The sequence below is a fragment of the Apium graveolens genome, chromosome 4 (genome assembly GCF_009905375.1).
Source record: "Apium graveolens cultivar Ventura chromosome 4, ASM990537v1, whole genome shotgun sequence".
Taxonomy (NCBI): domain Eukaryota; kingdom Viridiplantae; phylum Streptophyta; class Magnoliopsida; order Apiales; family Apiaceae; genus Apium; species Apium graveolens.
The window spans coordinates 226,137,794-226,153,581 of NC_133650.1; the positions used below are offsets into that span (position 1 = coordinate 226,137,794).

Genomic DNA, 15,788 nt, shown 5'->3' on the forward strand with positions numbered 1-15,788 from the left:
AATCGTGATCATGGGGTTGCAACGGATTTACTATGGAATTCTTTAGTTAATTGTTTAATACTTTAGTGTGTGATGATTGTATGATATCTAGTATTGGTTGTGCGTATTCGTCTTATGTGCGTCGTGAACATATAAGATAGGGTGTTAATCTCTTGTGAAGCGACGGTGGATCTCGAGATTTAGAACTTGCCATGCTAGCATAGGTTCATGTACGTTGTGCATGATTAGTAGGTAACTCTAACAGTTTTATTTGCCCTGTGTAATCAAAAGGAATAACTTGCGCTTAAATCATTGTGTTGTCAATTTCTGTAGACATATAGGAACTCAACATAATTGATGACTATTCAACTTCTATCTTAATTGTGGATGCTTGGTAGAATGGTATTAGTACAATAAAAGTTGGCTTTTATCAGTCTCGAGTTATTCGATTAATATCATCACTGTCACATGCTAAAGGTAATAACAATGGCTATTGAAGGAAGTAGTAATGAAGTTGTGATCTCATGAGTGTCTTATTATTGATAATTTGAAGTGTTAAGTAAGTGATTAATTAAGTAGTTAATTGTAGTTAATATTTAATCAATAATCTTAAGTGTTAGTGTCTTAACATTAAGAAGTAATCATACATTGGTGAGTGAGTTTAATTAGACAATAATTTAGTCTGAGTCTCTGTGGGAACGAACTAGAAAGTATTCTATATTACTTGCGAACGCGTATACTTGCGTGAATATTAGTGCGTGATTTCGCCCTAACAAGTTTTTGGCGCCGCTGTCGGGGACTCGGCGTATTTGTTTAGTTTATGTACTTACCATCATTGGTCATTAGGACTCAGTGATTAGGACGTAGTAGTTAATTATTGTTTCCGGTTGTGTTTCAGGTACTTTAGCAAGCGTTTATGCAAACTCGTTCTCGTGCTCGCAAGAGGACTTTAGATACAGCCGAGGAGACAGACGAAGTTCTTGATATTCCGGAGAAGTTAGATTTTGAGGATTCGGATTCAGGAACTGAGCGGAAAGAACCAGTAAACATGGGAGATCGTATTGTTCAAGCTGATCCAGCTCTTATGGATTTTTCTCGACCTAAAATTGATGACATTCAGTCAAGCATCCTTCATCCGGTTATTCAAGCTAACACCTTTGAAATCAAGCCGGGCACTATTCAGATGGTGCAGAATTCTGTTTCGTTTGGAGGAGCGGCAACTGAAGACCCCAACATGCACATAAGGAATTTTGTCGAGATCTGCAGCACTTTTAAGTATAATGGCGTGACTGATGAGGCTATCAAGTTGAGGCTTTTCCCATTCTCACTGAGGGACAAGGCTAAAGACTGGTTACATTCTGAACCAGCTGGGTCCATCACTACGTGGCAAGATCTTGCGCAAAAGTTTCTGGTGAAGTTTTATCCGATGGCAATGACTGCTGCTATGAGGAGTGCTCTTACTCAGTTTGCGCAACAACTTACAGAATCTATGTGTGAGGCTTGGGAACGCTACAAGGAAATGTTGAGAAAATGTCCACATCATGAAATGCCGGATTGGATGGTGATCACTGGTTTCTATAATGGTTTGGGGGCCCAATCTCGGCCCATGCTCGATGCAGCAGCTGGAGGTGCCTTATGGGCTAAAAGCTATACTGAGGCGTATAATCTTATAGAGACGATAGCTGCAAATGAGCATCAAAACCCAACTCAGAGGATGACGTCAGGCAAGGTAGCAGGTATTCTGGAAGTTGATGCAGCCACCGCTATTGCAGCCCAGCTCCAAGCGCTATCAATGAAGGTTGATTCTCTGGCTACATATGGAGTTAATCAAATAGCTATGGTTTGTGAGCTTTGTGCAGGTTCTCATGCTACGGATCAGTGTTCTCTTGTCAACGAATCTGTTCAGTATGTGAATAATTATCAGCGACAACAGCAGCCTGTGCCAGCAACTTATCATCCTAACAACAGAAATCATCCAAATTTCAGCTGGGGGAATAATCAGAATGTTATTCAGCCACCATATCAGCAAGGAGTGAGTAAACAGTTTAACCCACCTGGATTCCAGCAACCACAGCAGTATGCTATAAGGCAATCATATCCTCAACAGGGAAGTACAGCTGCACCTACTAGTGCTGATTTTGAGGAACTTAAGCTGTTATACAAGAGTCAGGCGGTTTCTATCAAGACCTTGGAAAATCAAATCGGTCAATTAGCCAATGCAGTGCTCAATCGTCAGCCTGGCACTCTTCCCAGTGACACGGAAGTACCAGGCAGGAAGAAAGCTAAAGAACAAGTCAAGGCTATTACCTTAAGGTCTGGAAAAGTTGTTGATGTTGAAAAGGCAAAAGAAGGAGAAGCTGAAATTAGTGATGAAGAATCTAAGCAAAAGGAGAAAGCGGCGGAACCAAGGAAGACTACTGTTGAACACACTCTACCTGAGGCTAATACAGGGGAGAAACAGCTCTATCCTCCACCACCTTTTCCTAAGAGATTGCAGCAACAAAAGCTGGATAGACAGTTCGGGAAGTTTCTGGAGGTGTTCAAGAAACTTCACATCAATATACCTTTCGCTGAGGCTCTGGAGCAAATGCCTAGTTATGCGAAGTTTATGAAGACTATTCTTTCAAGGAAGGTGAAACTGGATGACCTTGAAACCGTTGCTCTCACAGAAGAATGCAGCGCTGTTCTACAGCAAAAGTTACCACCAAAACTGAAAGATCCAGGAAGCTTCACCATTCCTTGCACCATTGGCAATCTGACTTTTGACAAGTGCCTTTATGATTTGGGAGCAAGCATTAATCTGATGCCGTTGTCTATCTTTAAAAAGTTGGATCTGCCTGATCCAAAACCCACATACATGTCTCTACAATTGGCTGATCGTTCCATTACTTACCCAAGAGGCATAGTGGAGGATGTGCTCGTCAAGGTGGATAAGCTCTTCTTTCCTACATATTTTGTTATTCTGGATTTTGAGGAAGATAAGAAGATTCCCATAATCTTGGGAAGGCCTTTCTTGGCTACTGGCCGTACCTTGATAGATGTGTAAAAAGGTGAACTTACTATACGGGTACAAGATCAGGATGTGACCTTCAACGTATTCAAGGCAATGAAATTCCCTGCAGAAGATGAGGAGTGCTTAAAAGTGAATGTGATTGATTCTGCAGTTACTTCGGAACTCGATCGCATGCTAATGTCTGATGCATTGAAAAAGGCCTTAGTGGGGGGTTTTGACAGCGATGATGAAGATGGCAACGAGCAATTACAATATCTGAATGCTTCTCCCTGGAAGCGAAAGCTGGACATGCCGTTTGAATCTCTTGGTACTTCTGACCTCAAGAATGCTGAAGGAAAGCTCAAACCATCAATAGAGGAAGCACCTACCTTGGAGCTCAAGCCATTACCTAAACACTTGAGGTATGCTTTTTTAGGTGATTCATCTACGTTACCTGTTATTATTTCATCTGACCTTTCAGGTAGTGAGGAAGACAAGCTCTTAAGGATTTTGAGAGAATTCAAATCGGCTATTGGATGGACCATAGCAGACATCAAGGGGATAAGTCCTTCATATTATATGCATAAAATTCTGCTAGAGGAAGGTAGTAAGCCAACTGTGAAACAGCAGCGAAGACTGAATCCCATCATGAAGGAGGTGGTGAAGAAAGAAATTCTGAAATGCCTGGATGCAGGCATCATTTAACCTATTTCTGACAGCTCGTGGGTGAGCCCCGTACAATGTGTACCTAAGAAAGGAGGTATCACTGTGGTCGCAAATGAAAAGAATGAGCTCATCCCCACTCGAACAGTTACCGGATGGAGAGTATGCATGGATTATAGAAAATTGAACAAAGCCACAAGGAAGGATCACTTCCCTCTTCCGTTTATTGATCAGATGCTTGACAGGTTGGCGGGTCATGAGTATTTTTGTCTTCTGGATGGTTATTCAGGGTATAATCAGATTTGTATTGCACCAGAGGATCAGGAAAAAACTACCTTCACTTGTCCATTTGGCACGTTTGCTTTTCGCAGAGTTTCGTTTGGGTTATGTGGCGCCCCGACCACTTTTCAGAGATGTATGATGGCTATATTCTCTGACATGATTGGAAATAATGTCGAAGTGTTCATGGATGACTTCTCCGTCTTTGGACATTCATATGATGAATGTTTGAATAATCTGCGCGCCGTACTCAAAAGATGCGTGGAAACTAATTTGGTGCTCAATTGGGAGAAATGTCATTTTATGGTGCGTGAAGGCATTATTCTTGGGCATAAGGTCTCTAACAAGGGTCTGGAGGTGGACAAGGCCAAGGTGGGAGTCATTGAAAATCTTCCCCCACCTAATTCTGTGAAAAGAATCCGTAGTTTTCTTGGTCATGCGGGTTTTTATCGGCGATTCATCAAGGACTTTTCAAAGATATCTAAGCCGTTGTGCAATTTGCTTGAGAAAGATGTGCTTTTCAAATTTGATGATGAATGTTTGGCAGCATTCGAGACTCTCAAGAAGAGTTTGATCACTGCACCAGTTATTACAGCACCAGATTGGACAGAACCGTTTGAGATGATGTGTGATGCGAGTGATTATGCGGTAGGTGCAGTTCTGGGACAGCGCAAGAAAAATCTCTTCCATGTGGTCTACTATGCGAGTAAGACTTTAAATGGGGCCCAATTGAACTACACCACTACTGAGAAGGAGCTTTTGGCTATAGTCTTTGGTTTCGAGAAATTTCGATCTTATCTGCTTGGTACGAAAGTAACAGTATTCATTGATCATGCGGCTATTCGCTATCTGGTTTCCAAGAAGGATTCGAAGCCGAGACTCATTCGTTGGGTGCTTTTACTTCAGGAATTTGAGTTAGAGATCAAGGATAGAAAAGGTACTGAGAATCAAGTAGCTGACCATCTCTCTAGGTTGGAGAATCCCGATTCTACTTCACAAGATAGGACGTTAATCAATGAATCTTTTCCGGATGAGCAGTTGTTTGCAGTTCAGGAGGAAGAACCATGGTTTGCAGATATTATAAACTATCTCGTCAGCAATGTAATGCCTCCTAATTTAACATCCGCTCAAAAGAAGAAGTTTCTGCATGAGGTGAAGTGGTATATGTGAGATGAACCATATTTGTTTAGACAGGGAGCTGACCAGATCATCAGGAGATGTATCCCGTTTTGTGAGACGGAGGGGATATTACGAGACTGCCATTCCACGGTTTATGATGGACACTATGGTGGTGAGAAGATGGCAGCTCGTATTCTGCAAGCAGGTTTTTTTGGCCTACTTTGTTCAAGGATGCTCATCAGTTTGTTTTAAGGTGTGATCGTTGCCAAAGAGTGGGAAATTTGACGAGAAAGAATGAGATGCCATTAAATGTGATGCTTGAAGTCGAGGTCTTTGATGTTTGGGGAATCAATTTCATGGGGCCTTTTATCTCATCTTGCAATAATCAGTACATCTTGCCGGCAGTCGATTATGTCTCAAAATGGGTCGAAGTTAAAGCTTTACCGACAAATGACGCAAAGGCAGTGCTAAATTTTCTTCAAAAGCAAATTTTCACAAGGTTTGGAACACCTCGGGTAATCATAAGTGATGAAGGATCGCATTTCTACAACCGTAAGTTCACTTCTATGATGCAGCGTTATAATGTGAATCATCGAGTAGCTACTGCCTATCATCCGCAAACAAATGGTCAAGCGGAAGTGTCTAACAGAGAGATAAAGCGCATTCTAGAGAAGGTTGTTTATCCGTCAAGGAAGGATTGGTCTTTAAAGCTCGATGAAGCTGTTTGGGCTTACAGAACAGCATACAAAACTCCACTTGGTATGTCACCGTTTCAGTTGGTGTACGGTAAGGGATGTCATCTACCTGCGGAGCTTGAGCATAAGGCCTACTGGGCATTGAAGAAGTTGAACCTGGATTTAAATGCAGCTGGTAAGAAAAGAATGCTTCAGCTTAATGAACTTGATGAATTTCGACTTCAAGCGTACGAGAATAACAAAATGTATAAGGAAAAGGTGAAGAGGTGGCACGATAGGAAGCAACATCCTAAGTTATTTGTGCCGGGGCAACAAGTTCTCTTATTCAACTCTCGGCTCCGACTTTTTCCAGGGAAGTTGAAATCGAGGTGGTCTGGGCCTTTTATTGTCAAAACTGTGTTTCCGCATGGAGCGGTGGAAATTTTTTAGAATGATCCGGACCAAGCATTTAAGGTTAACGGTCAGCGTTTGAAGTACTACTATGGGGACATGGCAAACCGAGAAGTGGTTAGTGCCATTTTGTTGACTACTTGAGAAGGGTACGAAACGTCAAGCTAATGACGAAAAAGAAGCGCTGCGTGGGAGGCAACCCATGAATTGTTGTTACAGGAACCCTTAGAAGTTAATAACCTATCCAAAAACACAAAAAAATCAGAAAACAGGGGCTGAAAAAAAAAATTCCAGTGACCCCCTGAGCGCCCGCTCAGTATTGCTGAGCGACCGCTCAGCAAGCTGAGCGCCCGCTCAGCTTTGTTGAGCGACCGCTCAGGGGTCGAGTACCAAAATTTTTTTTACAGTTCAGAAAAAGAAAAAAAAATAGTTGTAGCCCATAAACCCACAATTTGTTCCCACTACCCCATCATTTTAACCCTTAATTCCTAAACCCTAATCTAATCCACACCCTATATATACATACACCTATCATACATATCTCCCACAAACTTCCTACACTTAAACTCTCTCCCAAGCACCAAAACTCAGTTCTTACATACTTTTATTCACGAATCAATGGCACCCAAGAGAGCTCGCACTATTGACAGCAGCAGCACAGTTCCTACTGCTGATTCATCGAGGGGTACTGCTGCAAGGCCTCGATTAACTGACAGAGCCGCGGAGGAGGAGTACACTAGGCTGTTGGGGAAGCCGATTCTGAAGGAGAGAGGGTTTTTACCATCAGGGAGGGATGGTGAGTTGCTGCCCATGATTGCAGAGAAGGGGTGGATAGCTTTTTGTGAGTCACCCGAAGCGGTACCGATGAGCGTTGTTCGCGAGTTCTACGCGAACGCGAAGGCCGAAAAGAATGGGTTTTCTGTAGTCCGAGGGCTGACAGTTGATTATCACCCTGCGGCGATTCGCCGTGTGATTGGACAGCGAGAGAGGAAGCCCGAGGAGGAGAACTGGAATGAAAAGACTGCTGAGGATTTTGACTTGGATTTGATTTGTGCGACTCTCTGTCGACCGGGCACAGTTTGGACCTTCAGGACCGGCACTAATGAGTATCGTCACTTTCCGGTGATCGCCATGAACAGGTATGCCCGTGTATGGAATGCATTTATTTGTGCTAATATTTTGCCTTCTTCGCATGCACACGAGGTCACAGTTGAGAGAGCACAGTTGTTGTGGGGAATTCTGAATGAGGAGTACTATGTGGACCTTGGTGAGTTTATCTACCAAGGAATTCTGAAGTTTTTGAGGGGAGCGAAGCATATGAATATCCCTTATGCATCCACGGTTACGAAGCTGTGCCAGGTAGTAGGACTGAACTGGCCGGCTCATGAGCAGTTGCAGTTGCCGGCAGCTCCGATTGATTCTGGGACTCTGAATGGGATGCAGGAGTGGACCGGTGGTGAGCCTGAGGAGCATGGGATGGGTTATCGTCTTCCAGGAGGGCGTCCAGCACGAGGTGCTACTATGGCTAGGCCAGGGCGTGATGAGGCTGGTTCTTCGAGATCTCAGGAGGGTGCTGGGATGGTTGATGCCCAGTATAGGAGGCTTACACGGCGGATGGATGCTATGTACGAGACGCAGAGCAGATTTGCTCAGGAGCTCACCCTTGCGTTAGGGACTGCTTTTCGGGGCCTTGGAGCTGATATCCAGTGGCCAGTTTTTGGTGAGGACTCTGCATACCCGCCGCCTGATACTCCACCCACTGAGGGTGATGATGATGATGACTCCGAGTAGGTATACCCTGTGTTCCTTTCTACTACCTTCACTGAGGACAGTGAAGATTTTAAGTTTGGGGGTGGTAGTTGAGGAATATTGTGTGTGTCATATAGCTGCATATTCATGATAGTTTAGTTCATATAGTTGCATAATTTATGCCATATAGCTTTTTTTGTTATGTATGTCATGTAGCTCATGCATTTACCATGATCCCTTTTGCAATGATTTATCGACTGAATTGTGATATTGATGCGAGTGTAGTGATAGCATTAAAGTGATATTAAGTCGTGTAGGTTGATATGCATGCTAGAAACACTTGTAATTCCACTAAGTCTTAAAAAATGCGTAAGGGCTAGATTGTTGTTATGATTTGGTTGTTTTCGAGGTCAATTTATTTATTATGCTTAGAATTCGATAATAGGTTCTTAGTGATAAAGGCATGAAAAAGAAGGAATTTGGAGGAAAAAAATGGAATTTGTTGCTAGTTGTGGCTAGGCGTCAATTGGCTAGTAGCCGGCTCGCATATGGTGCGAGTAGTGTAGGGTTGAGCAAGATGGAGTGAAACGCACTTGCTCAGAAGTTATAAAAAAAAAATTAGTTTATGCATAATTGATCAAGAGTGGACTCTTTGGTATTCGAGTTATTAAGTTCTTAGGGGACTTTGTGCCTAGTGACCTAAGGCTTTTAGAGTCTGGGATCCGCTAACCTAACGCTCGTTACATGGATACCATTGTATAAGTCTTTTGTGGACCTCACTCATTGCACGGTCAAATAAGCATTTGTGTTGTGAATAAAAAACATGATTCCGTAATAAGCTCCAGAATTCTTGTAGTGTTGTATATCACTTTGTGCCTAGAATTTTTATTCTTTGTATAATCATGGGATTGCCTTGAGGATAGTCGAGTCATAATAATTGGTCTAGTTTCGAAGCATATCTGTTAAACATTTGCACACACCACGTTTCTGGCTGTATGTCCGTTTGCATGAGTTTATTGATCTTTAGTTGTCTAACTGCATTTGTTGAGATGTTGCAATTTGGTTGGTTAATTGTAGTAAGGGGGATCGCTGCATTTTCATATAGATTGGATTCATGCATGTTTTATATTTGTTTTTGAGTCTGTGACGCTTGAGGACAAGCATCAATTTAAGTTTGGGGGTGTGATAAGTGGCATTTTATACCACTTAGAACGTCTTAAAATAGCTTAAATTGGTGTCTTGAAATCAAGTATTTTGTGTATTTGATGCGTTTTTCTAGTGTTTATGCATTTCAGGGTATTAGTTAGATTTCGGGGGAGGAATCATCAAGAATAAGCCTTGGCATGTGTTTACCATTGCGAGAGGAAAGAAACGGGCAGATTACGGCGAAGAAACGGAGCAAAATCAGATTTTTTCCAGTAGAGGTCTGAGCGCCCGCTCAGCATTGCTGAGCGGCCGCGCAGCAAGCTGAGCGCCCACTCAGCTATGCTGAGCGGCCGCGCAGGGTCGGGAAAAAAGATATATTATTTCAGGACTTCTACTTCTGTTTGGTTTCCACTTCTATGTAATCTGAGTTTTATGGGACTGTTATATAAGTAGATTTGAGACGTTTTCACAAGTGTGGATTGAAAAAGATCGTGTTTTTACGCAAGGAGCGAAGGAGATAAGGAAGAAGACCGATTTAGCACACCGCATCGAAGAGGAAGCATATTTTCTTGTGATTCTTGTTTCGTTGTAACGTTGGATGCTAGTTTTCTTGCTTTGAACTTATTTACTCTTGTGACGTACTCTGTTTTAATATAATTAGTTTAGTTATTATTTTCTTGTGTTTGTTTATCATGATTTCATATGAACCCATGATTTCATATGAACCCCTGATGACGATAAGTGCTATTATGGGCTAATCATGATCATGGGGTTGCAACGGATTTACTATGGAATTCTTTAGTTAATTATTTAATACTTTAGTGTGTGATGATTGTATGATATCTAGTATTGGTTGTGCGTATTCGTCTTATGTGCGTCGCGAACATATAAGATAGGGTGTTAATCTCTTGTGAAGCGACGGTGGATCTCGAGATTTAGAACTTGCCATGCTAGCATAGGTTCATGTACGTTGTGCATGATTAGTAGGTAACTCTAACAGTTTTATTTGCCCTGTGTAATCAAAAGGAATAACTTGCGCTTAAATCGTTGTGTTGTCAATTTCTGTAGACATATAGGAACTCAACATAATTGATGACTATTCAACTTCTATCTTAATTGTGGATGCTTGGTAGAATGGTATTAGTACAATGAAAGTTGGCTTTTATCAGTCTCGTGTTATTCGATTAATATCATCATTGTAACATGCTAAAGGTAATAACAATGGCTATTGAAGGAAGTAGTAATGAAGTTGTGATCTCATGAGTGTTTTATTATTGATAATTTGAAGTGTTAAGTAAGTGATTAATTAAGTAGTTAATTATAGTTAATATATAATCAACAATCTTAAGTGTTAGTGTCTTAACATTGAGAAGTAATCATACATTGGTGAGTGAGTTTAATTAGACAATAATTTAGTCTGAGTCTCTGTGGGAACGAACTAGAAAGTATTCTATATTACTTGCGAACGCGTATACTTGCGTGAATATTAGTGCGTGATTTCGCCCTAACAACTTAGCAGATTGTGCTTAAGTCCTGAGACAAGAGCTACTGTTTCAATGATGACATTTCCAAGATTGATATTGCCATATCCCAGAGTTTTTCCCATGTTTCCATCTCCATAAAAAACTCACGGGTCAGCTTTCTCCACAAAGTCTGATAGAAGGGCTTTATTTCCAGTCATATGTCTTGAACATCCACTGTCCAACACTAGGATATTTTTCCTGTTGCCCTGCAATCATAAAGACCACTATTGGTTAGTTTTAAGGACCCAGGCTTGCTTGGATCCTTTGGCCTTTTTAAGTTTGTTAGCATTTACAGCGGATTTAATTTCAGAGTTTATGCTAACATTCTGTTTATCAGAGTTTATATCAGACTTTGCATCAGACTTTACACTAGAAGGAATTAAAGTAACTTTCTTCAAAGAAGGTTTTATTTGATAATAATCATAGTATAGACTATGATATTCCTTACAAGTATAAATGGAATGTCATAAACTACCACAATGAAAATAAGGATTTTGTGGTTTAAACCTAACAGACTGACTCTTAACTCCTGATTTAGGAGGTAAAGAGTTTATATCTTTATTCTTCCTGCAAAAAGAAGCAAGATGGTTAGAGTTTCCACAGTTATAACATTTCTTTCTAGGAGCATTAGGAACAGGCATATAATTATTGCTTTTGTTCACACCTTGCTTTCCATTCTTATCTTTCCTAGCTTCCTTTACCTTGTTGACATTTCTAATCTCTTTCAGCTTATGCTTAAACTGCTTCTTTGTCATTAAGCCTATGTTTACTTCAGCTGGTTTATCATGTTCTAATTTACCCTTGGTTGCCCTTTATTATATAGACGGAGATTATATAGAGGGCTAGATTTAGTTTAAGTAGTTACTTCTGAGTGCGGAATGCCAATAATTAAATTAAATAGGTCAATTTTTTAATATTAATGTATTTTTTTATTAATTTGAATATAATATCTATATTTGGAATGATTGACAGCCTTTAGGTAAAAATATTATTTTTAGTTCTAATACTTTTTAAAATCTAAATTTGATAGGATACTAAAACCCGAATATTATATAACCAAATAAACATATAATTTTAGAATCTATGCGCTCTTTAAAATTAAAGATATTAACTTTATTTTCTCACTTTTCTTTCATTGAATTCACGCAAAAAAAAAAAGTTAGCCCCCCTTATTTAGAATCCTGGGTCTGCCCCTGAGTTCGGCTCATTAGTTAACGAGTTCAAACTCGAGCTCGAAGATATTTTCTTGTTCGAGAAGGAAGCTCGGCTTGGTTCGTCAGGAAAAATAAAAAACTTGACTCATTTATATCAAAACTTGGTTTAGATCTGTTCGTGAACAGCCCTAAATAATCATAACTTGAAAAGGTAGCTACGTTGATATGTACTAACTCTGTCCCTCTCATTTCTTTACAGTTTTTTAACATGTTTGACACGCATTTTAAGACAATTATAAAGTATATTTTCGTAATTTATTTTTAAAATTTTCTTTTTTTTATAAAAGTTTAAACATTATATTTTTATTAAGAAGAAAAAATTAAGAAAAATTATGCAATTACATTTAATAAGAGCATTAAATTGCGTGTCTCGTCTCCCAATATAAAGAATTGTGGGGACCCTGACGGAGTAGGTGCTAAGTAAACAGTAAAAGGTTATCTTTGTCTGAGAAAGCAAGGCGTACGAGGAAAATAAAGAAAAGGAGTGACCGGAATTGAAGGACGAAGGACGAAGATATATATTCGTGCATAATCGTTTTTGTCCCTTGTACGGTACGTCTGAAAATAGCTACATTTAAGTTCTTGATATCTTTTACATTTTAAAAAAATTATCATAAATATTTATTATAATTTTATTTTTTTATGTTTTTATTATGTTTTTGAAAATATTTATAAAAAACAGTGTAAAATAAAAACTAACCAAATACACGTTTTTTTCTTCATTTTTATAGGAAATATTTTAAAAAAAAATATATTTTATGCAACTTGAAATTCATGGATGATTTTAAAGGTCGTCAGACAAAAAATAAAATGTTGATCCTGACGTAATAATGAAGTAAATATTCAGTTGTGGTTTAACAAGTGATGCATAATAATATATTAATAGTACATAATTTCCATCTAATGCATGATATGTTTGATTGAGTGGGGGGAAGAAAAGACAAAATATAATGCAGAATACACAACAACCTCCGATGTGCAGCACATGGGGGATTAAACCCTGACATTACTCTTGGCAATTTATTATGGGGTCCTTTGGTTTGGCTGAGCTAGCTTAATAATTTCTTATGTATAGCTCCAAATTTGCTGTCAAACAGATTACAAATTCAAAGAAATAAAAAAAAAAACAATTGCCTGGAAATTCAGATATAGTAGTTACTAGTTACTACTGTTATTAAGATAACCATAAATTTGAGAAACCAGTAGGAAAAAAGGTACTATGATACAGGTTGGGGGGCGACAATTGCCTGGAAATTCATGTACTCCTTTGTCAGGGTAAATAATAATATAATCTATTACTAAAACACATGCTCGACACGATTGGTAGGGCTTTTGTCCATTTGATTTATCCCATAACTTTGTCAGTTTTATTTTACTACGGACGTGTCCAACAGCAGCTCTGTTCTCTAACTCCTGTTTTTCACTACCATATTAAGTTGTATATATTACATATATTTTATTCAAATTCAGCAAGACAGTAACAGAGCTAAAGTTGGTCACGCCCTGGTGCAAAGCTATCTACTACCAAAATTACTCGTAATTCGTAGTATTTACAATTACAGCTCAGGCACTTTTACGTAGGTAAGTATTGTTGTTTACATTAATCAAAAAATGAATTAATGTTTATGTGTCATAACGAAATATGGTTCAGAATGCCTGAGAAATCTAGGACTAGAATTTGGAACTTGATGATTCCTACCAACCCTAGGGAATTATGGACTTCAAACTTCTCACTTCATGGTGACGTAGGGCTCTTTTAAGTGCATCTTCTCTCTTCAACTAAATTAAAGTGCACTCTAGTCAGGTCCAACTGTACCGTACATATCTTTGTTGGGGAATGTTGAGTTGTAGGCTTGTTGCTACTACTCCAAAAAATGCTCAAAGTTGTACCAGTGCTCGCAGTCCCGGACTAGAGGCAGCCCCCAAAGTCTATATTGCAGAAATATTAAGAGGAATATGACTAATTTCAAAGCAAGTGAGAGGGATTCTGGTCATCCAAGAGCAAATCTAATTTATAGCTATATTTAGTCTTATCCCTATAATATGAAATCAAAATCATAAAACTTAATTTCAATACATAGCTATAAAGGATGGATAAATTCATAAATGAATATTTAATCTTATTTATAGTGAGAAGATAAAGATCATTCTTCATCTTGATTGTAGAATTACGAAAGAAATACATTATCTTACGAATCAAAGTCTTACAAAATCTGAAAAATAAACTCTTGCTCTAAACTAACTCTACAGACTAATATATACAAAACTAGACTCCCTCTCTCTCTTTCTAACAAACATTCCCACTTTTTTAAAAACTTTTAACCAACTCTAATTTTTCTGTTGACTTTCATAATTGATATCTCAATACCCCTCTCAAGCTGGACTTGGTAGATGAACAGTAAGGCCAAGCTTGGAAACTAGAAATTGGTTTTGTAGAAGGAAGTGACTTAGTCATCAAATCGGCCAATTGCAGATAAGCTTGAATGTGATAAATCTTGATAAATTGAGAGACCACAAAATCTCTAATAAAATGGCATTCAATTCAAAGATATTTAGTTTGTTCTTGAAAAACGAGATTTTCAGCTATGTATTTAGCAACAGTATTTTCACAGAACAGATCAACTGGTAAGGAAACATGAACATGTAAATCAGACAATGAGCCTTATAACCAAATAATCTCACTAGTGGTATAACTTATACTGCGATACTCAGTTTCACATGTGCTTTTGGAAGTAGTTTTCTAGCTTCTTGATTTTCCAAGAAATTAATGAATTTCTAAGAAACACTATATAGCCGGATAAAGATTTTGCAGAAAATGTGCATGTACCCTAATCAGAATCACAATATGCTTTCAGAATCATTTCATTCTGAGAAGAATAAAACAACCCCATATTGGTAGTACCTTTAAGATATTTCAGGACATGTAAAGAAGCTTGAAAATGAGGAACTGCTGGATTATTAAGAAATTGGCTTAGTTATTAAACTGAATGTAAAATGTTTGGCCTTGTCATATTAAGATAAAGCAATTTTCCAACAATGTGTCTATAAGATTCAGGATCAGACAAAAGAGGACCATATGTAGTACTCAAATGCAAATTACTGGGAAAAGAAGTTAAGACAGAATTACAGGATTCCAAACCTGTATCTTTTAATAAATCCAAAATATATTTTCTCTGATTAAGAAGAATTCCAGAAGAAAACCTAGAGACCTCAATACCCAGGAAATAAGATAAAGACCCCAAATCCTTGATGGTAAAAGCCTGATGCAGGTCCTTTTTGACAGATTCAATATTAGACAATAAATTTGTTGTTATTACTAAATCATATACATAAACAACAGCAGCAGTAAAATTATCATTCTTCTCAGATTTGACAAACAATGAGTAATCCTGAGTAGATTGAATAAACCCTTTATCTATCAAATGTTTACTCAATTCAAAATTTCACTGCCTAGCAGTTTGTCTGAGACCATAAATTGACCTTTAAGCTTACAAACCAGGCCAGGAGGAACACTATAACCAGGAGGGGACTACATATATAATTCTTCCTCAACATAACCATGGAGAAAAGCCTTATTGATATCACACTGATGAATAAGCCAATCCTTGGCAGCAGCCATAGCAATTAAAACTCTTACTATTGTAAACCTAGCCACTGGACTAAAAGTGTACTTATAATACTTTCCTTTAATTTTTGATCCCCCCTAGCAACCAATCTAATCTAGCCTTGTATTTATTTAAGGATCCATCAGGGTTAAATTTAGCCTTGTAAACCCATTTGCATCCTATAGCAATTTTATCATGTGGTAATGAAACCAATCCCAAATTTGATTGGCATCAAGAGTAGCCAATTCATTTTGCATAGTATTGACCCATTTTGGATCATTTTTAGCTTAAGAATAAAAAGAAGGCTCATGGACATAATTTTTTTTATCAAGAGTTGCCAAATAAGAAGAGCTATAAGATGTAGAATGATGAACAGAAAACACATTAAAATCTTGAGAACATGGGGCGTTAGATGTTGTAGGAAGAACATAATC

General features: G+C 38.6%; 1 non-coding gene across 1 annotated transcript; it reads right to left on the bottom strand.

Moving 5' to 3' along the window:
- Positions 1-1,420: 1,420 nt before the first annotated feature.
- LOC141722210 (small nucleolar RNA R71) lies at positions 1,421-1,527 on the bottom strand. Its single transcript, XR_012575232.1, has one exon. It is a non-coding gene; the product is annotated as a small nucleolar RNA R71 (small nucleolar RNA).
- Positions 1,528-15,788: the final 14,261 nt, after the last annotated feature.